Source organism: Pinus tabuliformis, chromosome 1_1 (genome assembly GCF_031772625.1).
Source record: "Pinus tabuliformis cultivar Carrire ecotype Pingquan chromosome 1_1, CPIR1, whole genome shotgun sequence".
Lineage (NCBI taxonomy): Eukaryota > Viridiplantae > Streptophyta > Pinopsida > Pinales > Pinaceae > Pinus > Pinus tabuliformis.
The window spans coordinates 470,421,363-470,449,137 of NC_142297.1; the positions used below are offsets into that span (position 1 = coordinate 470,421,363).

Genomic DNA, 27,775 nt, shown 5'->3' on the forward strand with positions numbered 1-27,775 from the left:
CCTCTGTGCAAAATCACGGTCAAGGCATTACCATACGACCCATTGTTGGGACTCCTACACCAAACGGGCTGAGGTCTAATTGGGATTTCTTACCAGGGAGATCCCCTTACATGTTGGCAGGTCCAGCACTGTTAACAGCTTCATATACCATCATCTCATGAGTTCCAAAAGTTGGAAGTCCTGACGAGACATTTGCTGCCTTTTCGAACTAGGAGATCCTCTGCTGAGATCCCTATTAGAGATCTTTCAGGATCTAGTATATCCCCATCTGGAAAATGTTTCCTTTGTCTTGAATGACTTCTTTCATTCCTTCAATATACAACGAGATTCCCAAGAGCCATGTTTTCATGATTCCATACGAGCTCTTGCTTTCATGATGCCATAATCCATTTTACTATGATCATATCTGTGAGAACTCTCAATAGGATCCTTTTGAGAGGGATACTATCTCATTCATAATGGAGATCTATTACTCCCTCTTTCCCTGATCCTTTCTTCAGCTTCCTCCATCCTTCCGGCGATATGAGTTCTTCTTCCATAGTATTGTTTTGTCTTATCAACCTTCCCTTTACTTATCTGCACTTATATGTGACTCATCATTTTGCCTTTCTCTATCTGACATAGAGACCATAGACTGCTGATTGAGGTAACCTTCTTATTCATGGACATCTTTTACCTTGCTTATCAATATCAATATCAATGATGATTATTTTCTCACCATTTTTCCCAGATCTCGTAACTGAGATCTCATGAAGACTTTTCTTCATTCTTCTTTATTGTATTTCAAATAGTATATCCTTATGCAACCTTCTTATGTCTCCTTTCTTAATTTATAGGACCTTCATGACTTCAAAGGAGAACTAAATATACTGACTTCATCTCTCTATAAGGATTCTGTCAATCCTACTACAAGAACCTTTTGATGACTTATCTAATCCATAGATCTTCTTGCACTGATGAAGTCAATAAACCAAAACTTGATTAATAAAAGATACTTACTTGATATGTGAAGACAAGATCTTCACCTTGATCATGTTGGCTGATGTTGAGGTAGATGCATTGATACTTGATAGGATCCTTGCTGAAGCTTATCTTCAAGTCCTTCAAGAGTAATTGACTTGAACATCTGGTCCTTGTAGTATCAACTAGAGGTTGCTTGCCATGATGTGATAGGATAGTGTAGCATCTGATTTGAGTCCTGTCCATGCCAATCATGTTGTAGATGATCTGCTTCTTTGAATGGGAATCCGAGCTGTTCTTTGAAGAGATCCATCACTGTAATGTAGAGATCATGCCATGGTGTGGAGTGTGAGAGACACCAAGGTTGTTGTTATAGATCAGACTTTGACTTCAGACCTTCAAAACCCTTGCTGAAGATGACTGAAGTTGTGAACTGCTTATTGGACCTTGATCTTTATAAAGAAGGATCCAAACTGAGTTGTGGATGGATTTGTTAAAATTGTTGTTACATATCCTGAGATCTGAAGACTGTTGACATCTGAAGCCCTTGCTGATGTAGACTGGTTTCTGATCTAGGGTTTGATTCTGCCATGTAGATCTTCAGTTGTTTTGATATCTTGTAGATACTTGATTCTTGAATGTCTCTTTTCTACCCTTCCTTTGATTGTTGAACCTATCCCTCTGATACCATGTTGAAGAATCTAGGGCATGCATAATTACATTGATTCTTTGTTGCATGATAATAATTTGTGAAGTATTTAAACAATTTATCTTAGCTTGATATTTACTTCATTATTAGTATGTGTATGTTAACTTCATCAAACTGCTATCAAAACAAAAGAGACAAGAACACAAGTAATTGGCTTTCTGCCAAGGCCAAAACCTCTCCCTCTTGGAGAGGAAAACCCATGCGTAAATTCTTCTTATAGAGATTCCATTGACGAATACCAAGACCATGACCCTTGACACAATATGCCTCTCCAAGACCAAGCCATCAATTTTCTTCATTAAGCACTGCTGAGATCATCATCTTGCTAGGTCACTGTTGCACCATGATTGCTCCATTATTACTGTTGTAGCCTTCATTGAGATTATGATTTACAAGAACAAGATTATAACTGGAATAACATCATGACTGTGCATTAATATAGATTGAGATAACTTGTACTATCATCAGATCCTTCCATCATCATGGTGAGACACCAAGACCTTGACACTGCTACTTTTTCATTATGTCAAGACTAGGGTACTGTGAATCTGCTCCTTCTCATTATACTGAGATTATCTAACGTGAGATTAGGACCATATCTCTGCTTTTACTGAGATAGTAACCGAGTTTATTATTACACTGAGATCTGATGTGGTTATGTATAGCATCGAGACACATAAACATATGTCGAGACTATTAGATAACAGGTCTGAATATCCTTTGTTGTAATACCGAGATCATCTTTATGGCATGACTATCTTACTGTTTCATCTCCATCCGAAGTTCTGTAGCTACAGGAGTATGATGTCAAGACTGCTCCTATTCATGCGAAATTTTCCCAACACTGTAATGCCGAGATTGTCCAAACCTCATGTCACTGTTGTGTCTATACTGCTCCAGTTATCCGAGGTCTTGACTGTGACTGCACCTAATACCCAATCGAGGTGCAGTCAAGCCCTAGATTTGGACCTGCTCCTTCATGCGAGTTTAGAGAGAGAGGAATGTGAGATTGTTACCTCAATTATTGATGCCCTTAGACAAGTTCTGTTGCTCCTTCATTGTGGATACCCTCATATCTTGACTGCGGCTTCAAGCTTTGACAACGGCTCCATGTCTAGACTGCGGCCTCATGACTGTGGCTCCTCTTCCATGTGAAATCTCAGAACCATCCAAATATTTCCATGTCATTTTCGTCTACCCTTCATGGGTATTTATAGTGGTTATCCATATATGTAAGCCGACCTTAACTCATGAACCGACGTGTCCATTATTTCAAGCTGACATGACATGTATTTATACATTTTAATTCATTTCTTTGTAGCCGATGTGATCATCTCCTTATTTCTTCGCTTGCAGACTTCGGAGGGCTTGATTTGAGGCATTGATCTTGGTCTTGGAGGGATGCTACACTAGTTCAAGACTTGTACACATTTACATGGACCCATGACATGATTCTTTGACATAGAAATAAATTCTAAAGACATCAAGAAGAAGCCTTTCACCTAATGACACCTCTTGCTCATGAAACCCATGCAACAAGATTACAAAGATAATTTATTCTCTTTTATTACATCAAATACAAAGATCATGTCATTATGAAGACCAAACCTAGTTACACTTTCTTCAACATTAAGAAGTTGGGTGTTGGAAAAGAAAAAGAGTTAGTTGAACTTCAAGCAGAGTATCCAAAATGGGGTTTGAAAATTTTTGCACCTCACATTACCAAAAAATTCAACAACATCATGCAGCAGGGGTTCCCCATAGATTGGACAACTAGTCTAGCAATACCTTTTCTCAAGAGTGGTGATGTCAATAATCTCTCCAATTATAGTACCATAAATAAACCCTTTATTTGCAAAACCATTTGGAAGCATGCTAGAAAATAAAATTAGCAAGTGGGTGGAAGAAAGAGATAAGCATGCTAAAGGGCAAGCAATTTTCAAACCTAACATTCCATGATTTATCACGGTATAACTTTAAGGCACGTCATTGAAAATGTTTGGGAGAAAAAGAAGGAAGTATTTTGGTGCTTTGTTGATTTCAAAAAATCTTTTGACACGGTTTCTAGGGATAAAATTTGGCACGAAATGGAGGAAGTTAGGGTTCCTAGGCATCTTAGAGCAGTTGTTCATATGTTGTATGAGGAGGTGAAGGTCAAAATCACAAATTCAACTGCATTTTTGAAAGTTTTAGGAGTGATATCGGGGTCAAGCAAGGGTACCTAATGTCCCCTACCCTTTTTGGTTTATATATTGACAGAGTTGAAGAATGGTTAAACTCACAAGGTGGTGATGGTGTCTATTTGGGCAAGTTTGTTGTAAGACTTCTTTTGTATGCAGGTGACCTTATTCTGATTGTTGAATCTATTGTTGGCTTGCAAGAGCAGTTAGTTTCCCTTGAACATTTTTGTAGAAGGGTGGGGATGCAAGTCAATATTAGCGAGACAAAAGTGGTGGTTTTCTCTAACAAAAGAAAACATAGCATACATAAGTTCTACTTTGAAGGGAATACTCTTGAAGAAGTTGTAGATTTCAAATACCTCGAAATTGACTTCAACAAAAATCTAAGTTGGGAAGGATATAGAAAGAAAAGAACTTCGGGAGGCTGGAAATGATTTTATGCTTTTCAAAATAGGTGTAGAGAGGCAAAGCTGTGGGATTGGGAGACCACTCAAACTCTTTTTGGGATTTTAATGATTATCTATGGTTGTGAATTGTGGGCCAACAATACATCTGACATATAGTGGAAGCAAATTGAGAAAATTCAGAAACACTTGATTACAAACAAATTCAAAATTAAAAGTTTGGTTCCTTATGATATCTTGTTAAATGAAATGGGGGTTGCACCTATTGAAACAATTGCTATGGTGCAACTCATAAGATATTTAAGAAAAAAGAGCAAATGGAAGATGGCAGATGGCCTAAGTTTGTCTTCAATGACATATTATGCAAAAGAAAGAAGACTTTGATGCAACAAAATAACAAATGGTTTAGTAAATGGGGTGTTTACTTGAATATGTGCACCACAAATAGTAAAGAGATAAAGGTTTTTGTTATGGATAAGTTCCACTAGCGTACTTGGGATAAAGAGATAAGGAGAAAGATAAACTGATATATTGAAGAGTTTAATCCTACTCATAATCATCCTTAAAAAACGTACATAGAGGCCAATATTTCACAGAGAGCAAAAATTCTTATTGCTCGATTAAGAACTAACAATCATCAAAGTGTTGGATTTTTTGCACTTTCCAAAAAGTGCAAATAGAAAAACATTTCACTCTAAAATATGAAGACTTCAAAGATGGCATGGACACTTGTGAAAATACGTTGACAGCTAGACTTAGGGATAATTTATTCATTACAAAGACTATTAAGAAATTGGAAAAGATCAAGATCATTGCCATATTGAATACGAAAAAGTTAGTAAACGTTAAAATAATTTATTTATCCTTCGTAATCTAACCCAACTCCCGTATGTATCGAGACAAAGCTTTGTTAGAAAATCCCTTGTTTGATGATGTGGTTGACTCCATGCAGAGCAAGTCTAGAGATCTAAATCTTGTTCGAGACGGTGGTGATTTTAGAACCCTAACAATGACATGGCTGGATTAGCTTTGTTACCTCTGCTACCCTTTCTGTAGACGACAAGAATGTGGTTCAACGTCTGCCCTTGAAACCCCTAACAATGGTGGGATTTGCAAACTAAGAAATCACAATGAGAGATGAAGATATTTGCAAATTTAAATTGGATGTCGAGATGGCATTCAACAAGTTCGCCAATGCAGTTACTTGTCGGGGCATTGAATGGCATTTTTGGTGAGATCGATTCGATTTAGCGCCCAAAATGAATCAACACACAATTCACATGATAATCATACAAAATTCCAGACAAAGAGGATTGAACCAATATCATTATCACGAAGCGATGTGAAAAAAACACAACACCAGTGCCAAAACCCTGTTCCTGCAATTGGACAACTCCATAGACAATCAGTTCTATCTAGGATAAACAATGTGTACAACCCTGTTCATCTTCGTAGGAGTTTAGTTATGTGTAGCACACATAAATGCTTACTTATCATCAATATGCTCGGTCAATTCCCTAATGTCTGTAGTTTAAAGAAAATCGCAGTCTATGAAATGTACCCGGCCTTGGAAACCAGCTAAAAATTGCGAATAAGGGCATTTATAATTTTCTCTGTTTATCCCATCCTTGATTCTTAGAGCAGCAGGACGTTGACTGCTTTTACTTCTCTTAAAACCAATGGCAAGGCAACTCGCATCATCAATGAGTGAGGAACTAAGAGCAGCGTGCAACAATGGTCGTTTGAAAGAAGCGCTGCAAATTCTCAACACTATTAACCAGTGTGCATTTGTAGACTCCTCTATTTGTACTTCTTTGCTGCACAGATTTGTGAAGGAGAAAGCCCTTGCAAATGGTAAACTCGTCCATGCCCACATGGCTCAGACGGGATTTCAGGCAGACGTCTTTATAGAAAACACGCTACTCAACATGTATGCGAAATGTGGGGTTTTAATGGACGCTCGCAGAATTTTTGATAACATGGCCGAGCGGAGTGTGGTGTCATGGACAATGATGATCACAACTGATGTAATCCATAGGCTTGCCACCAAGGCCTTGACACTGTTTCGTCAAATGCAACAAGCGGGGATTAAACCCAATAACTTTACCTTTTACAGTGTTCTTCCGTCCTGTGCAGCGATCCAACATGGAAGGCAGATCGATAAAGAGATAATTAAGAGTGGTTGGTATCAATGCAATGTGGTTGTGGGAAATGCATTTCTAGTCATGTATTCAAAATGTACATAGGGGCCAATATTTCATAGAGATCGAAAATTCTTATTGGTCATTTAAGAACTAACAATCATCAAAGTGTTGGATTTTTTGCACTTCAGAAAAAGTGGAAATAGAAAAGCATTTCATTGTAATATATGAAGACTTCAAAGACCGCATGGACACTTGTGTAAATATGTTGACAGCTAGACTTAGGGATAATTTATTCAGTACAAAGACTATTGAGAAATTGGAAAGATTAAGATGATTTCCATATTGAATACGAAAAAGTTTAGTGAACGTTAAAATAATTTCTTTCTCCTTCATAATCTGACCCAACTCCCATATGTATCGAGACAAAGCTTTGTTAGAAAATCCCTTGTTTGATGATGTGGTTGACTCCACGTAGAGCAAGTCTAGAGATCTAAATCCTATTCGAGATGGTGGTGATTTTAGAATCCTAACAATGACATCACTGGATTAGCTTTGTTACCTCTGCTACCCTTTTTGTAGACGACGAGAATGTGGTTCAACATCTGTCCTTGAAACCCCTAACAATGGTGGGATCTGCAAACCAAGAAATCACAATGAGAGACGAAGATATTTGCAAATTTAAATAACAATTTTGCCAATGCAATTACTTGCGAGGGCATTGAATGGCATTTTTGCTGAGATCGATTCGATTTAGCGCCCAAAATGAATCAACACACAATTCACATGATAATCAGTCAAAATTCCAGGCAAAGAGGGTTGAACCAATATCATTATCATGAAGCGATGCAAAAAAATCACAACACCAGTGCCAAAACCCTGTTCTTGCAATTGTACAACGCCATAGACAATCAGTTCTATCTAGGATAAACAATGTGTATAGCCCTGTTCATCTTCGTAGGAGTTTAGTCATGTGTAACACACATAACTGCTTACTTATCATCAATATGCTTGGCCAATTCCCTAATGTCTGCAATTTAAAGAAAATCGCAATCTATGAAATGTACCCGGCCTTGGAAACCAGCTAAAAATTGTGAATAAGTCCGTTTAGAATTTTCTCTGTTTATCCCATCTTATAATTTGATAGTGACACAAAATATTGAGGTTTTTGTGAGGATTGACGCAGGGTTTCACCCACTTACACCCACAGTATGCATATAAATGCATCCACTCATTAGCCCTACGTATTTAACTCTCAAAGGAGTCAAATCATCAACCATAAATGGTTAAGGCCCTCTTTTATCAGTTCCTTTGTATCGGAACTCAATCACCCTGCTTTGAACCCTCTATCGGAACTTTAACTCAATATAAACCCTTTCTCCTTTCATTCGGGACTCATTAACTCTTACAAACCTTCATTAACCCTTATACCACACATATGCAACCTTTCCCTCTTTAAACCTTGGTTCATATATGTTATCGCATAAATTCGCCTATCGGCGCTATTTTCCTTATAAACCATTTACAGAGGAAAACATACGCAATCATACCTTTTTCCACTTTGGTACGGACTCTGCACACTCCCAAGGATTGCCTTTATCGCAATAAGCTATCAGCTCCTCCGTGGTTCATACATACATGCAACCCTTATAACTATCGGGATTTCCTTTAAAAACCCCAGGACCATACATTAATCGCAATACAAAAGAATAATGGAAAAAACCCGCTCTGACTCACATAACCGGATTTCAAATCTTATAGACCCGCCACTATAAACTTCATTGGGTCTGTATCTTCCACTTTCCATTCGGCACATATTCCTCCCGAACTCCGATCTCCGACTCAATCTCCGCTGTCCATTTCATTCGCCAATCCAACGGCTATCGGTGCATCGCTGATCGGCCTATCGGCATTCCATCGCACCGACCCTTGACTGCTTCGATATGTGATTAGCGATTAGATCTGGGCTATCGATCTGGACTCTCGATCCGACGGTCCAGGATCCATCGCATTATCACAATCGCTCTCCTTTATGGTCGGACCCATTCCACTTCAAACCACTGATATGATCAGTCCTTTGGACCGATAAGGTTATAGGCCAACTTTTATAAGTTTTCAAGTCCAGATTTCAAATCCGACTGTGTTTTGCGTCAGCTCTTAGTGTAAACTGGGTTTTACACTTGCGGGACTTAAACTTTGTAAATAACTCCGCCGATGCGATATTTCACCTCACTCCTCAGCAACATCATTTGGACCATTGATCTTCCAGATCAAACGGCTCCTATGCAACCCCCTTCACTTCTCCAGTCATTCCTTTTACCTAGAATCTACCTTGTTTTCTTCAGCGTTTCTCCATCGTTGGGTTTTTCCTTCAGGTTTCTTCAAAGGCTCCACTGCTCAACTTCCTCTGAGATTTTCTCTTCTGGGAAATCTCCCTTCACCATTTCTCTCCAGAGCTACACTTTGTCTCTTCACGTGGATTCAAATATCCCTTTATGATTCCTCTGAATCATTTTGCTCCTCTGCACGACCTTTAGAACTCTGCCTGCAACCCTGTTACAGAACCTACGAATTCATGAGTAATTCATCCATGAAATACTTGTTTCATGCATACTGACACATTCAGGAATAAATCTCTGTATATATATATATATATATATATATATATATATATATATATATATATATATAGATATAGATATATATATATATATATATATATATATATATATATATGTATGTATGTATAAACACACGATTACATTCGAGAATGTGTGTCTCACACAAGCCTGATCCTCAACTATTCATGGCCTCCTTTGAGCTCTCCTCGTAGTGATCCGAATCGGATCCATAGAAGACTGTCAAAGAACCATGATAATATCAGGCTGAACAAATATCTAAAGAATTCCAAAACAGCGATCAAAAACACCCTGAACCAGTGGCAGTGGCATCCAATGTGGAACGACGAGGACCTCGGTCAAAGCGCGCTGACCGAGGCCCATGGAGACCGCGCGGGAGGCCAAAGTAGCCCCTAGGAGCCCCAGATCGAGAAACAGAGGTGGATTTTGATGCACAATTGCTGGGAAAACAAGTTCAAAATGGGAAAGCCCGAGCACTCAATCGACGCGTGGCAAGTGGAGGTGAGAGAAAACTGCCTTTGACCACGCACTATCGGTCGAGCAAGTCAACCACGTGAAACATGCGTATGGCATCGGATCTGGAGGGCCCAGATCGGACGACTGAAATCGCGCCTAATGGAGGAAGCGGAATCGACAGGGAATTAAGCCGCATTTTAAAGGGATTTGGAATCCGTTTGACCGCCACGGTGGAGGAAGAATGCATCCATGACATAACTGAAGAAATGAACTGACGAAGCATTGCTGACACCATTTAAAGGAGGACAAGTGGCCACTCCCGAGCGTTCATGATGACGCCGAACAGGGAACTCCAAGCGCAGCTGCAGAAGGTGAATTGACAGAGGCAGGAGAGGAACTGAACAGGCATAGGGATCAAATGGCTAAATCCATGAATAGAGACAGTCGAAACACACAGAGAAACAGACAGAGAGACAGAAAGAGAGAAAGAGAAGAGAGTGAAGTAAGTCGAAGTCCAAGAGATGAAGGGAACACAGAGAACAATAAAGCAGAGCAAAGGAGACAAAGGGCCGAGCTGATCAGCAGCAATGTCGAGTACCAGAGAGCTTGAATATTCAAGCCATCCCATAGAGGAATCTGTCCGGACTAAGCATCACATTTGGCTCTTTCCACTGTAGACCAAAAGGTCACAGAGCTGGTAGGAGGAAGAAGTCTGTGTACTCAAGTGGCTTGGGGAATCCAAGAACCACCCTGCCAAGCAAACCTACTTCAGGAAAACTCACGTTGAGTCCCTGTATTGTAAATTCTCTGCCCAAAGGCACAATAAAACAAGGCCACCACTGAAAGCTGGACCGGAGATGTAGCCCTAGAGAATAGGGTGAATTCCTTATTAAAATTCCTTCTGTCTTTGTGTTTGCTTACTATATTTATTTGTTGTCTTTCCATTTAAATGTCTGTGTATTGGCAATCTGATCGATCTGTTGCTTAAATAACACAGAACACACACCAACACATGAGTTTGTAATACCTTAGTTTAATAAATCTTTAACTGATGTCACTCATAGGGTGAATATTAGATCAAGTGGTATCAAAGCTCTAGGCTATAAGATTAGACAAGCTTGTGTTGGTTTAGCTGTGAATGCTCACAAGATCAAAGCTCAAATTAGGAGAAGGAGAGTTGGTGGAAACTAATCCTGAAATTGGGAGAGTCTATTCTCGAAAGACAATGTCAGAAGAAAGTTCTGTAGGGCCAGACCCTCAATTCATAGAAAGTTTCGTAGCTATAAAGTCTAAGGTTGAAGAAATGTACAGAGACTTTAGAAAGCAAAAGGTGGAAGATGCATCAAGCTCTAAGCAGGAGAAAGAAGAAGATGAGTCTCACTTCCATGACAACTCCAAAGGAAAGGGAAAAGAGGAAAACTTTCTCACACCTCCTAATAGCCCTGTGCATAATAAGAAAGCATCTTTGATTAAGTTAGATGTTAAATTTGATTTGCCTATATATGATGGAGAGCTAAATGCTGAAAAGTTGGACAAATGGATTAGACAAATTGATGTGTATTGCAGGGTACAGAACATAACCTCAGACAAGAGTAAGATTCAGCTGGCAAGCCTATGCCTAGGAGGCACTACCTTGGTTTGGTGGAAAGGCAGAACCCAAGATGATATAAAAATACATGGTAAAACCATCTCTATCTGGAGTGACTTTGTTTCTGCAATCAAAAAGCAATTCTATCCATTGGCCTACATGCAAGCCATGATGAGTTGGCAAACTCTTCGACAGTTGAAGGGGCAAAGTGTGCAAGGGTATACTCAAGAATTCAGAAAGAGAGCATTGATGTTGGGTATCTCATTAGACTCACCAGAGACTCTTTTGAAGTACATTGGTGGTCTACACAGCTACATGAGGCATACCATCCTCATGTTTAATCCCACTAGTATAGATGAGGTATCTGTCCAAGCTACTCATCTAGAAGCTAGAGGAAAGAATGGCAATCCAGAAGTTGGGGGACCATCCCAACCCACTGTAAGTAAGAGCAAGGAGAAAAGAAAGCAGAAGTGGAAAGCCAAGAAGGCTAACACTGCACAGAAAGCCAAAGCTTCATGCACTCACTGTAAAAAGGAGGGGCATGATGATGAGCATTGTTGGATTCTGCATCCAGAGCTAAGACCTAGGAAGTCCGAGGGCAAGAAGAAGAAGATAGTTGCAGCTATTCAGAAAGATTTGGGGTCAAACTCGGGAGATGAAACAACTATAGCAGCCACAAGTATAAAAGGTAAGAATTCTGAAGCATCCACTAGTAATTATGCTCAATCTGTTATTGATGAAGAAAATGAGAGAAAACGACATGAGCTTTTCCATATTCGAGTTATTTCCAAAAATCAAAATATTGATACTTTGTTTGATAGTGGCTCACAAGTAAATCTAATTTCTGAAGCAATTGTAAAGAAATTAGGATTAGTAACTACACCTCACAAGAAACCATACCCATTAGGATGGTTGAATGATAAAGCACAACTACAAGTGACTAGACAGTACAAACTCAAGTTTTCTTTTGGGTGAGCATTTGTAGATGAGGTTGAGTTAGACATAATTCCTTTCGATATATGTGGAATTGTTTTAGGAAGTCCTTACTTGTATGATAGAAAGGCTATTTTCTATAGAGATGAGAACAAGTATCTACTTGTTAAAGATGGAATCGAATACTTTGTAAGAGCTCATAAGCTCAAGAATAATTACACTCTCATAAACTCAGGACAGATGAAAAGAATGATAAATTCATGCAAACAATTCTTACTGATGGTTGTAAAGGAAAAGAAACCTGATAAAACCAATGTATTTGAGCGCTGTAATGTTGAACAGCAAGCTTATATAGAAAAGGTTGTTTCAGAGTATGATGTCTTGTTTTAAGAACCTAAAGGCCTGCCACCCAAAAGGGAATAGTACATGATATTATTTTGCAGCAAGATGTTCCATTGCCTAACATTGGGATGTACAGGTTGTCTGATTTAGAGAATGTTGAAATCAAGAAGCAGGTGCAGGAGTTGTTCTAGAAAGGCTTCATCGGGCCTAGCACATCACCATGTGGGTCACCAATCATTTTGGTGAGAAATAAAGGTGGCTCGTGGAGAATGTGCATTGATTACCGAGCATTGAATAAGATAACAATAAAAAATCGTTATCCCCTTCCTCGCATAGATGATCTTCTAGATCAATTACAAGAAGTTGTTTATTTCACCAAGTTGGATTTGCACAGTGGATACCATCAGGTCAGAGTTGCAGAGCAAGATGCATGGAAGACTGCTTTAAAAACAAAGCAGGGATCGTATGAATGGTTGGTTATGCCTTTTGGCTTAACTAATGCTCCTGCTACTTTCATGAGATTAATGAATGATGTACTCATACCTTTTCTTGATGATTTTGTCATTGTGTATCTGGATGACATTCTGATTTTTAGTAGAACATGGGAAGAACATTTAAAGCATGTTAAGAAGACATTAGATGTTTTGAAAAGAGAAAAACTTTATGTTAAACTCTCAAAATGTGAATTTGGAAAAACATCTCTAAACTACTTGGGTCATATAGTAGGGGGAGGTGAATTGAAAATAGATCCCTCTAAAGTGGCAGTCATTGTGAACTGGCCTAAACCCAGGTCTGCTACAGAAGTGAGAAGCTTCTTAGGAGCAACACAATATTGGAGGAAGTTCATTTCTAACTTCTCCTCGATTGCAGCTCCCTTACATGCTTTAACAGGATTGAATAAGGTGTTTCAGTGGGGAGGCAAACATCAGAAAGCCTTCGACACCTTGAAAGAGAAAATTAGTACAACACCTGTACTAGCACTACCAGATTTACAAAGACCATTTGAGATCCAAACTGATGCCAGTGACTATGCCATGGGAGCAGTGTTGACACAGCACGGTAAACCCATATGTTATCATTCTGAGACTTTTAATCTTGCAGTAGTTAACTATCCTACATATGATAAAGAATTGTATGCATTAGTTCAGAGTGTGAAAAAGTGGAAACATTATTTAATGGGCAAAGAGACAGTAATACATACTGATCATCAGCCACTTCAATATCTACACTCCCAAACTAAGTTGCAGCAATCAAGACATTACAGATGGATGGGGTTTCTACAATAGTTTCATTTAGTCATCAGATATAAAAAGGGTATACATAACAAGGTTGCAGACATGTTATCTAGACCCATTATAAATGCATCTACCATACTTCAGCATAATTCAGTGCTACATGAAAGCTACATAGAATAATATGCTCAGGATATGGACTTCAAAGATGTATATGCAACTTTGAGTCAAGGCAAAAGAGTAGAAGAATTGGACTATCATATAAAGGACCGACTCTTATATCATTATGGGAAGCTCTGCATTCCACAAACTGAGAGGATAAAGATAATTAGGGAATCACACACTTCTCTGATATCAGGTCACTTTGGGGTAAGTAAAACAGTTGCACAACTGCAAAGATTCTGCTATTGGCCGAAAATGAATGAGACAGTTTCTAGATATGTAAGAGGGTGTGCCATGTGTGCTTAAATCAAGCCCAGTAATAGAAAACTAGGCTTGTACACTCCATTGCCAGTTCCTTCTCACCCTTGGGAAAGTATTTCCATGGATTTTGTTAGAGGACTGCTGTTGGGTCCCTATAATACTAGTGATTACCCCATTACTATTGTAGTTGCATCATTTATTAATATTGTTGTGCCCCTATTGTCCCCATATTGTTATTACTGTGCCCCATAGAATCCCTCTATTGTTATTTTTGTGGCTTTATATTATTATTGTTAGGTCCTCTGGGTTATATTGTGACTCCTTAGACTCCTATATATAGAAAGGAGGTTTTGTCATTTGAATCATCCAAGAATTGTTCATTTATGTAATGCAAAGGAGGTTGCCCCCTCGAAGAGGCTGAATTTTAAGGCGTTGATCTATCTTTTCTATCTTTTTCTTGAGCTGGTTTCATAACATTTGGTATCAGAGCTTTGGATTCTAGGGTTTCGCTGCTCCAAACAGGTCATCGTGGCATTTTCGCTATAAATTTTTTTCTTTGACGTTTCAGAAGCTAAAAAAAAAACCCATTTGAGAATACATCGCGTTGAAGCTCGGGTCCGAATTTCAGAGCTTTTCGTGCTATATTTGCGGCGATATGATCTGAGGAAGTTGGTCTTTTTGCAGACTCCTGAATTATATTCCAAATAGGTGACCTGGGGAAAATCATCATAACTTTCTCTCTGAGCATTGGATTGAAATTTTGTAAAAAGGTATAGAAAGAGGACGGACTGTAGTTTCTTGTATATATTTTTTTAGAGGCAAAGGTCGAAACAACGACTCATGGCACGTCGTACAAGTTCGCTCTACTAAACTAGTCTATAATCAGGTCACTGTGGAAGATTTCGAATAACTCTTCCTTGGAGAATCTAATTTGGATCATACTAGTGGCATTGGAAAGAGGACACAGAGGGCTACTGCAGATCACAATTTCAAAACTGGATGATTTGAATGTATAGAGATACATCAGAGGCAATATCGAGCCCCTACAAAGTGAAAAATGTGTGTAGATTCTTTTAAATTTTTGCTTAAGATTGGTTTGAAATTTATTTTGAAGGAATTCAAAGGGCATAGTAGAGAATTATTATCGATAACTTATGCCCCAAGGAAAGAAAATGCAAACACCTAGTACAGAACCTGAAAGCTCTAGCATGACTCATGAAGAAGAGGAAGAAATGCAACATGATATATCAAAATTACAAGACCAAGTGCAACAACTGTCCCTTGCACAAAAAGGAACAGAATCTAAGATGGATGGTTTAAAGAAAGGCGTAGAAGCTAAGATGGATTGTTTAAAGAAAGGCGTAGAAGCTAAGATGATTGACGTGGAAGCTAAGATGGATGATTTGAAGATAGATTTGAAGACAAACATGGAAGATTTGAAGACAGGCATGGAAGATTTGAAGACAGATTTGAAGACAGATTTAACAAAGTTTCTACAAGAAATGCTTACTAATGGTGAAAGGATAGTAAAGGAAACTCATGATGAGAACAAAAGAAATGTTAATCATGATTTCATAGACTCTAATGTTGGATCGAAGACCCACCATATTCCAAAAATCGATATGAGGAAGTTTGATGGCAAGGATCCCGCAACATGGATATTACAAATGGAGCAATTTTTCGATCTCAATAATGTGCAAAACACACAAAAGGTACGTATTGCAACTTTATATTTGGAACCAAATCAGTTTGTATGGTATCAATGGCTTTTCTCTCGTAAAAAATTTATCACTTGGGAAATTTTTACGGAAGAATTGATAGCACATTATGAAGATACAAAAAGCAACACTTTTTTTAGCCAATTGATAAGTCTCAAACAAAAGGGTTCAATAATGAAGCACATTGAGGGTCTTTAAAGGATAATATCCAACATGATGTTCGCCTTTGGGAACCTGATTCATTAGAGAAGGCATTCAGGTTAGCAAGAAAAATGGAAAGCAAAATTATGGCAACCAGGAAGCATACCACTCACAACTATAAAGACGGAAGTGTTGTTGCCCCTAGTCTTCCACAACCTATAAGGTTGACACCACAACAATTGGAAGAAAAAAGAGCAAAAGGGCTTTGTTACAGTTGTGATAGAAAATACACTAAAGGTCATAAGTGTGCTGAGAAGAAATTATTCTACATAGATTGTGAAGAGGAAGAAGAAAAGGAGCAAGAAAGGTCAAAAGAAGAGGATATACTCCAAGAACAAAGCCTAGATAAAGAAGAAATGAATCCGACCATATCTTGTAATGCATTGGCAGGAATTACCACTCCTCAAACCATCAAGATAGAAGGACAAATCAAGAAGAAAAAGGTAATAGTGTTGATTGATTCAGGAAGTACCCACAATTTTATTCATTGTAAGGTAGCAAAAGAATTGAATTGCTTCTTATATCCAGCACCAGAGTGTCAAGTGATGGTTGCAAATGGAGGAACAATAAATTTCTCTGGAAAGTGCCATAATATCAAGCTATCCATGGGAGAATATGTATTGACTAGCCCAATGCTTTCCATTCCAATGGGAGGTGCTGATGTTGTACTAGGAGTCCAATGGCTACAATCCTTGGGTACAATAGCTTTTAATTTTCAAGAACTTTTCATGAAAATTTTTGTGGAAGGAAAGGAAGTTGAATTAAGGGGTATTGCAGGAAAACTAGGAAAGATAATCAGCTCTAACGGTATGACAAAGCTTCTAAAAAAGGAACAAAGAGGTGTAATTGCACAATTATGTTCGCTAGATGTTTCCACATTGGAATCATCTATTTCTCCAGATCTCCAAAAAGTCTTGGACAATCATTCCAAGGTATTTGAGACTCCCAAAGGTCTCCCACCTATGCGTGATCATGATCATGCTATTCATCTGATTCCAGGAAGTGTTCCTCCAAACATCAGGCCGTACAGATATCCCTATGCCCAAAAGAGTGAAATTGAACGTATGGTTGCAGAAATGCTAGAGGCTGGTATAATTCAACCGAGTCAAAGTTCTTTCTCTGCTCCAGTAGTATTGGTGCACAAGAAGGATGGATCATGGCGCATGTGTCCAGATTATAGGGAGCTCAACAAGCTCACTATTAAAGATAAGTTTCCCATTCCTGTCATTGATGAATTACTGGATGAATTGCATGGATCAATTTACTTCACCAAGTTGGATCTTCGTTCAGGATATCATCAAATCAGAATGAAGACTGAAGACATTCGGAAAACAACATTTAGAACTCATGAGGGTCATTATGAATTTTTGGTCATGCCTTTTGGCCTTACCAATGCACCTTCAACATTTCAAGGTTTGATGAATTCCATTTTCAAACCATTCCTTAGAAAATTTGTGTTAGTATTTTTTGATGATATACTAATCTACAACAAGTCTTGGAAGGATCATGTTGAACATGTTGACAGGGTGCTACAACTATTGGAGGAGAAACAATTATATGCAAAAAGATCCAAATGTTTCTTTGGAGTACAAGAGGTGGAATATCTGGGTCATATTGTATCTCATGAAGGAGTTAAGGTAGACCCTAGCAAAATTAAAGCCATTAAGGAATGGAAAATCCCCACATCCATAAAGCATCTGCGAGGATTTCTCGGGTTGACAGGGTATTATCGCAAGTTTGTTAAGAATTATGGGAGAATAGCAGCACCTCTAACAACATTATTGAAGAAAGATGCATTTTCATGGACTCCAGAAGCAACAAAGGCCTTCGAACATCTTAAAGAGGCAATGTGCCAAGCACCGGTCTTAGCTACACCGGACTTCACAAAAACCTTTATTGTGGAATGTGATGCTTCAGGAAATGGAATTGGTGTTGTTTTAATGCAAGATGAAAGACCCATTGCTTTTGAAAGTCGTCCAATCAAGGGAAAGTTTTTACACAAAGCTATTTATGAGAAGGAAATGTTGGCAATACTCCATGCACTTAAGAAATGGCGACCCTACCTAATGGGAAGACACTTCAAGGTAAAAACGGATCATGATAGCCTTAAATACTTTTTAGAACAAAGATTATCCTCTGAAGAGCAACAAAAGTGGGTCACAAAGATGTTGGGTTATGACTTTGAAATCATCTACAAAAAAGGGAAGCAAAATGTGGTGGCAGATGCACTCTCAAGAAAGGATGAGGATGTGGAAGCATTGTTGTGCGCCATTTCTATTATCCAACCAGATTGGATAAACGAAGCAAGGAGGAATGGAAGAATGACGAAGAAGTGTGGGCACTTATTCGAAAGTTACAACAAGATTCCAGTACGTCTGATACATTTAGCTGGCAAAATGATTCGTTATGGTACAAAGATCGCTTATACCTCTGTAAGAATTCCCAGCTAAAACAAAAGATTCTTATGGAATTGCACACTTCTCCCTTAGGAGGGCACTCAGGATTTTTAAAAACTTACCACAGGGTTAAGAAGGAATTTTTTTGGGATGGCCTTAAATCAGATATTCAAAAGTTTGTGGCGGAATGTTTGGTTTGCCAACAAAATAAAGTTGAAACAATTAAGACACCGGGTCTATTACAACCTTTATCCATTCCAAGCCAACGTTGGGAGGAGGTTTCAATGGATTTTATCACAGGTTTACCCAAGTCTGAGGGAAAGAGTGTCATCATGGTGGTAGTTGACAGACTTACCAAGTATGCACACTTTTGTGCATTATCACATCCATTTAAAGCCAGTACAGTTTCTACTGCATTTATGGAAACAGTTCAAAAGCTACATGGAAACCCAAAGATTATTGTAAGTGACAGAGATCCCATTTTCACTGGAAATTTTTGGACAAAATTATTTTCTTGTCTTGGTACTCAGTTAGCTCATAGCTCATCTTATCATCCTCAATCTGATGGGCAAACTGAGATAGTAAACAAATGTTTGGAAGGATATCTTCGTTGCTTTGTATCTGATAAACAGACACAATGGGTCAAATGGTTGCCTCTGGCTGAATGGTGGTATAACACTTCCTTCCATACAGCAACAAAAATGACCCCATTTATGGCACTTTATGGATATCAACCACCATCCATCACATCATATTTAAGAGAAAATTCTAAGGTTCAAGCAGTGGAACATCACATCGAACATCAACAACAAGTCCTCCAACTCTTAAAGGATAACCTCGTGTTGGCACAGAATAGAATGAAACAACAGGCAGATCAACATCGCAGCGAAAGAAGTTTTGATGTAGGTGATTGGGTATTCCTACGGCTACAACCATATAAGCAAATGTCCCTCAAGCAAGCTAAGAAGGATAATAAATTATCACCAAAGTATTATGGTCCGTACAAGGTGTTGCAAAAGATTGGTACTATGGCATACAAATTGGAGCTTCCTGCAGCTTCTCGATTGCACCCAGTTTTCCATGTTTCATGTTTAAAGAAGGTTATAGGCGACAAGCTCCCAGTTCAAACAATATTGCCAGAACTTGACGAGGAAGGAAAAATTATATTGGAACCAGAAGCAGTCACAGAAACAAGAACTCGACAGCTACGAAATCGATCAATTTCGGAGTATCTTATCAAGTGGAAGAACTTATCCGCTGAAGATTCCACATGGGAGGATGAAAATTTTATACAGAAGCATCCAGAACTACTCAAGCGTTGAGGACAACACTTTTTTGAAGGAGAGGGGCATGTTGGGTCCCTATAATACTAGTGATTACCCCATTACTATTGTAGTTGCATCCCTTATTAATATTGTTGTGCCCCTATTGTCCCCATATTGTTATTATTATGCCCCATAGAATCCCTCTATTGTTATTTTTGTGGCTTTATATTATTATTGTTAGGTCGGCTGGGTTATATTGTGACTCCTTAGACTCCTATATATAGAAAGGAGGTTTTGTCATTTGAATCATCCAAGAATTGTTCATTTATGTAATGTAAAGGAGGTTTCCCCCTCGAAGAGGCTGAATTTTAAGGCGTTGATCTATCTTTTCTATATTTTTCTTGAGCTGGTTTCATAACAACTACCTAAATCTAGGAAGGGTCATGATTACCTATATGTTGTTGTGGATAGGTTCAACAAAATGTGTATTTTGATACCTTGTCATAAACATATTACAGCTAAACAAACAACAAAATTGTTCTTTGAACATGTATGGGTTCATTTTGGATTACCCACTTCCATTATATCTGATCGAGACACCCGATTTGTGGGGAAGTTTTGGTCGAGTCTGTGGGAACTGATGGACACCAAACTGAAGAAAAGCACAGCTTTTCATCCACAAACAGATGGCCAGACAGAAGTAGTAAACATGACAGTGATCCAGTTACTGAGAGGATATTGCAGTAAACATCCTAAGCTTTGGGATGAACACTTGTGTTATGTGCAACATGCTTACAATAGAGCTAAACACTCTTCTACACAAAGATCTCCTTTTGAGACCTGTTTTGGTTTCACACCAAGGTCCCCTTTATATTTTGTCTTTGGTAAAGACACCATGGTTGAAGGACACAGTGATGTGGATAAGGAAACTAGGTTCATTGAACAGATCCAAGAGATCCACCAGGGAATGCAGGAACAACTGGAAAAGAGCCAGGCCAAGTAAAAGGCTAGGCATGATAAGCATCAGATGGAGCATAGTTTTCAAGTTGGAGACCAAGTCTGGTTGTATATCAGCAAGGACAGGATGCAAGGTGAAGGTAAAAAGCTAAAGCCCATCAGATATGGACCCTTTAGGATACTTGAGAAAATTGGTGAAAATGTTTTTCACCTTGATTTACCAGCTTACATGCACATCTACTCAGTCGTAAATGCAGATTGCTTGAGATTGTTTGAACCTTCAATGATTGAGGACCCTGAAAAGCACAATTGCCTTCTATTGATGACTTGCTACCTGAATATCTTAATGAGTTGCAAGAAGACACAGTGTTGGACAGGAAGGTGAGGATGACGCGCAGAGGAGATGTCGAATACCTCAGGATTGGGCTCAAAGGTTCAAAGCCGAGTAGCGCAAAGTGGATTGAGATTGGACAAGTGAGAGAACAGTACCCTCACTTAGTCGATTCTTGAAAACCAACTTTTGGTGGTCCAAAAGCTTTTTCAGTGGGAAGGCCGTGATCCAAATCAGATCCATAGAAGACTATCAAAGAACAATGACTATATTAGGTCGAACAAATCTCTAAAGAATTCCAAAACAGCGATCAAAAACACCCTGAACCAGTGGCAATGGCATCCAACGTGGAACGACGAGGACCTCGGTCAAAGCGCGCTGACCGAGGCCCATGGAGACCACGCGGGAGGCCAAAGTAGCCCCTGGGAGCCCTGGATCGGGAAACAGAGGTGGATTTTGATGTGTGATTCGCTGGGCGAACAAGGCCAAAATGGGAAAGCCCGAGCACTCGGTCACGTGGGGGAACCGGAGGACGCGGGCAGAAAAGCGAAAAGTGCTAACGTACAAAAGGCAAGACCCAAGCTCTGGAAAACCGACGATATTGATTGGGGCACCCTTAAATGGTAAGAGGTTTTGGACGAGAGTGAAGTGATTCCATACATTGATCGATGCGTGGCAAGCGGAGGTGAGAGAAAACCGTCGTTGATCGCGTGCTATTGATCGAGCAAGTCAACCGTGCGAAACGTGCGTATGGCGTCGGATCTGGAAGGCCCAGATTGAACGGCTGAGATCGTGCCTGATGGAGGAAGCGAAATCGACAGGGAATTAAGCCACATTTTAAAGGGATTTGGAATCCGGTTGACTACCACGGTGGAGGAAGAACGCATCCATGACGTAACTGAAGAAATGAACTGACGAAGCATTACTGGCGTCGTTTAAAGGAGGACACGTGGCCACTCCCTGAGCGTTCATGATGACACCGAACAGGGAACTCCAAGCGCAGCTGCAGAAGGTGAATCAACAGAGGCAGGAGAGGAACCGAATAGGCATAGGGATCGAATGGCTAAAGCCATGAACAGAGACAGTCGAAACACACAGAGAAACACACAGAGAAACAAAAAGAGAGAAAAAGAAGAGAGTGGAGTAAGTCGAAGTCCAAGAGACGAAGGAAACACAGAGAACAGTAAAGCAGATCAAAGGAGACAGAGGGCCAAGTTGATCAGCAACAACATCGAACACCAGAGAGCTTGAAGATTCAAGCCATCCCATAGAGGAATCTGTCCCGACTGAGCATCACATTTGGCTCTTTCCATTGTAGACCAAAAGGTCACAAAGCTGGTAGGAAGAAGAAGTCTGTGTACTCAAGTGTCTTGGGGAATCCAAGAACCACCCTGCCAAGAAAACCTGCTTTAGGAGAACTCACATTGAGTCCCTGTATTGTAAATTCTCTGCCCAAAGGCACAATAAAACAAGGCCACCATTGAAAGCTGGACCGGAGATGTAGCCCTGGAGAATAGGGTGAACTCCTTATTAAAATTCCTTGTGTCTTTGTGTTTGCTTACTGTATTTCTTTGTTGTCTTTCCATTTAAATGTCTGTGTATTGGAAATCCGATCGATCCGTTGCTTAAATAACAAAAAACAGACACCAGCACATGAGTCTGTAATACCTTAGTTTAATAAATCTTTAACTGATGTCACTCATAGGGTGAATATCAGATCACGGAGGCTTACATTTATGCCAGTGAGTTATGTTGAACTCATCCTCGTTCGACTCCTAAATCTATTGAACTGACTCCTAAATCCTTTGTCCACTTCTACTTCAATTAATTCCTAAAAGCTCTCCTTAGTTCCTCGAATCATGGAACTGTTCTAAGATTCCTATTTGACTTCTGACTCTTGTCATTTATTCACCACTCAGGTTCTCCTCTAATTCAAGAGTATTTACCACTTCCTCTCATTAGCTAATTAATTCCTATTCTATGCTCAAAAGCCTAATATCACATTAATGTTGGGTGTGGAGCCTGATTATCTTCTATATTCAAAGGTATCGCCACATAGGACCCCAGTTCGAAATGGGGGCGGCAACGCCGCCCGTAAAATATTCGTTGCAGGGGGGGTCCAGGGGGAGGCGCCCCCGAAGCTAAAAATAGCTGTAAAATTGCCTTGTAAAAGTATATTAATTTCTAGTCAATCTGGACCGTTCATTAGGCGGATGATCTGACGGTAGAACTTATGTTTAGTTTAGGGTTTTTTGCCCTAGAAGGCAACCCCTCTCTTTGTATGAGGGTATTGTATTTGAGGCTATGTGATAGATGTGTATTCTGTGAGCGAGAAACAGAGAGGTGAGACTGTGAGAGAAAATAGAGTATATTACAGCGGATTTGCTGTAGGTTGTGTCTCTTCATTTTGCTGGATAATAGAAAAGAAGGACTGGCTGTTCGGGGTGGATGTAGCCCAAACTGGGTGAACCACGTATCTCTGTGTCTCTCTTGTTTTGTGTGTTTTCTGTGTTTATATTTCTGCAATATTTTATGTGTTCCATTGCTCCGTAATATATAATTTTCTAACAATTAATTTATAACTTAGGAATCCAACTTCCTAGAAATACATGACCCCATATGTCTACTTAATTACAATGATTTGAATGCTCCTGCATCAGACTCCCAAAGTAGAAAATATTCATGATCTCCTGATCATGTGTCTTCTGATCTTTTGTTGGAAATAATATTGAAAAGGGGGGGTGAATCAGTATTATCATATCAATACCTTAATTTTCAAAACTGATTTATATACGCTACTTCAGTGCAGTGAACTAGTGTGTATATGCAACTATACTTAATGAAACCAGCGTATATGCAAAGATCTTTTGATTTACCCAAATTATCATGTAGTGAACTTTAATCAGTATATCAGCAATTCATTAGACAGTGCAGTAAAAGTAGAATAAAGCATCACACATAAGCAACACACATAAACACCAAGATATAAGGTGGAAACCTAATGTGGGTGAAAACCACCTGCTGCAATCATCTCTGTCTTCTTTTAATAATAAGAGAATTCTGTTTACAATTTTTGTATTGGTGCAACCTTATACCAGTACGCAGGCTTCTACCTGCAGAAGGCTACAACCTTCTCTCGTTCTCTAGCTTCTACTAGAAGGGAGCTACAACCCCCTAGCTCTTGTACTAGCTGATATGTTTACTAGTATGTAGGTGCTAGCCTACAGAAGGCTACAACCTTCTCCTTTCTTCCAGGGACCACGTTTCATAAATTTTCAGACTGGATCCATCAAAAACATCATTTAATCATCAAGTATATCTGCATCAACCAATCTTCTATTGAACCAACCACAACCAAATCAATCAATCACTTTGACAACCCATCAATTTGATCATTCAGGATACCGTCACCAGAACACAGTAACCAAAACCCAAGCTTGAACCTAGAACACTGCAACAACAAACAGAAGCAACTAAAACATATTTTATAAGGTATACGATACTTCCATGTGTCAAACTTGCGTGCATACACATTTTCCTCAAAGCGAACCTACGTACAGATCTGCAAATCAAATTTATGATGTATATGCTGTTTCGATATGCAGAACCAGCGTGTGTATGTGCCTTTTCTAAAGTGAACCTGCGTACAGATCTGTAAATGATGATTTAAATATTACAACAATTCCAGACTTCAGTCATACCCAGATCATCACATTTATAGACTACAACATGCACCAGTTATTCAGATAAATGATCAAACCACAAAAAGATAATTCTCTTCAAGCCTTAAGATCATTAGATCTTATCCTTCATCAAGCGCTAAGGTTCATCCTTGGTTCAAATCTAGCAATGCACCATAACCCAATAACCTGCATACTAGATCTCACCCTTCATCAGATATTCAATGCTTGAGTGTCTTGGCCTAATGATCTTCTCCTCCTTTTATAGTTTTAGGCCTTTCCCAATACCATGGACCAAAACCATTTAGGACCAATACCTTGGACCAAATACCTAGGGTCAATACCTTGGATCAAATACCTTGGACCAATACCATGGATCAAAATACCATGGACCAAATACTTCGGACCATAAATTTAGTTTTCCAAGGTATACGTGCCTTTCCTTTTGTGAAAATGCATGTGTACGTATACGCACGTTGAATACAGTTAACCCGCATGTACACGCAGCTTGGCCAATGGTGAACCTGCATATACCTCTCTTTCTTCATTCTATGAAGTCTGATCTGTAACTTTGTGTTGTTAACCTATTGCACTGTGATCTGTCATCTGAGTGAGTTTCCATCAAGGATAAAACCTGTGTCATAATGCCAACAATCTCCCCCTTTGGACTTGATGGCAACACCAAGTCACTCTCCCCCTTTGTCATCAAGGGCAAAGGGTCATGCTCCCCCTGAGTACCTGCTGAATTCTCTGATATGCTGAAGTGCTAATTGAGCTCCTATGATCGAATCTATGCTCCCCCTAAGCACAAGCAAGGTCTGTAAAAAGATAATATGACTCTATACATACATCACCAATGACATTCCTATCACCAAATACTCATACACACATCCATCTCCCAATCAAATGGGGATATAGCAAATTTGACTCATCCACCCAACCAAGTGGGGATATACAATTGTTTATACATGTCAAAACACAAACATTACATCATCCATCCCATGCATAGTGGGGTTAAAAATTAGGTCTTTTCATGACCTTTACATTAAAAGATGTACATGACTTATATAATAGAGACCAAATATCTTAAACAAGACCATGATAGTCATCAAAAACTATCATCAACAACATTTGTCAATCAGCATCCAGATCAGCAACCATGTTCTCCCCCTGAACCTGTTCCACCAAAAAAAATCTGCACCGAGATCTTCTAAGATAATGCCAACAATGCATTATTAGAAGCATATGCTCCCCCTGAACCTGTGTCAGATGTTTACTGTCAGATCTGATCATTTCATATATTAGAAGAGTTATCAAGGCATCATCATCAATTAGATATATATCAGGTTATCAACAACTTATGAAAGCCAACATATTTCCACATGTCATCAACAGACTGTAACCATCATCAAGCAGAGCAGATAATTCACTGAACCATATCAGACCCCTTTCTCCTGAGTCTGACCCACTGCTTTTTCTCAAACCATCATATACGCGACTGTACCCATAGAAACCAGCATATATACGTGACTATGCTTCATGCAACTCGCGTATAACCACCTTTCTTTGAAGAAGATAGGATTTAACAGCAGGATGATGCAGCAACTACTCCCAGCTTTTGTCTGAGATATTCAAATGTCTCTCTGGGCAGTGGTTTAGTGAATATATCAGCAACCTATTCTTTGGAGGGAACATACTCCAATTTGACCTTTTGTTCAAGCACTTGTTCACGTAGAAAATGATATTTGATGGGTATGTGCTTGGTCTTGGAGTGCATGACTAGATTCTTTGAAATACTGATGGCACTTGTATTATCACATAGAATGGAGATGGTTGGGGTACATGTGATCTGAATGTCTTGCATGGTTTGCATCATCCAGAGTATTTGTGTGCAGCAAGATGCAGCAGCCACGTATTCTGCTTCAGCTGTAGATAATGCAATTGAACTTTGTTTCTTGCTAAACCAAGACACTAACCTTGAACCCATATAAAATGCACCACCACTAGTGCTTTTTCTGTCATCAACACTTCCTGCCCAATCTGCATTTGTATATGCATGAAGTGTAAGATCTGTATCTCTAGGATATCATAAGCCAAAGTTTTGTGTTCCTTGAAGATATTTGAATATCCTTTTGACTGACTAAAGGTGTGATTCCTTTGGATTTGCTTGGAATCTTCGAACTATTCCCACTGCATGCATGATGTCTGGTCGAGTACCTGTTAGATAAAGCAAACTGCCAATCATGGATCTGTAAGTTGGTTGATGCATTGTTGTTGATTCATCATTTGAGCTAACACTACATCCTCTTACCATTGGGGTACATATTGGTTTAGAATCTTCCATGCCATACTTTTTCAGGATTTGTTTGAGGTATTTGGTTTGTGAGGGAAAAATACCATCTTTATTTTGCTGAACTTGTAGACCAAGAAAGTAGGTGAGCTCACCAAGCAAGGACATTTCAAATTCTTGCTGCATTACTAAAGCAAAATTCTGACTCATGGATTCTTCATTGCTACCAAAAATGATATCATCAACATAAACAACAATTATTAGCAATTTACTAGTGTCAATCTTTGTATAAAGATTGCTATCTACTGATCCCTTTGAAAAACCTTGTTGGTGGAGATATTTGTCAAGACGGTAATACCATGCCCTTGGAGCCTGTTTTAGACCATAGAAAGCCTTTCTGAGTTTGCATACAAGTTTGCATCATTTCTAAGAATGAATCCTTCTGGCTATTCAATATAGACTTCTTCTTCTAAGTCTCCATTAAGAAAGGCAGATTTTACATCCATTTGATATACTTTGAATTTCTGAAAACTAGAAAGAGTAAGAAACGTTCTTATAGCTTCAAGTCTAGCAACAGGTGCAAAAGTTTCTTCAAAATATATACCTTCTTGTTGAGCATATCCTTTACAAACAAGTCTGGCCTTATTTTTAATAACTTCTCCATTTTTGTTCAACTTGTTTTTGAATATCCATTTAGTTCCTATGATATTTTTATCATGAGGTCTAGGAGCTAATTCCCAAGTTTTATTCTTTTCAATTTGCTCAAGTTCTTCATTCATGGCCTTGACCCAACATTCATCTTTGCATGCTTAATTTACATTTTGAGGTTCAGTGGAAGATAATAATGCTAGATAGCTTGAGGCTTGGGCAATAGTTCTTCTTGTCTGCACACCTGCCCCTTTTCCCCCCAAAATTTGAGTTTCTGGATGA

At 39.1% G+C, this 27,775-nt stretch overlaps 1 pseudogene; it reads left to right on the forward strand.

The window, feature by feature from the left end:
* The first annotated feature begins 5,932 nt into the window (after positions 1–5,932).
* LOC149213791 (pentatricopeptide repeat-containing protein CRR2, chloroplastic-like) overlaps positions 5,933–27,775 on the forward strand; it is a 33,135-nt pseudogene continuing 11,292 nt past the window's right edge.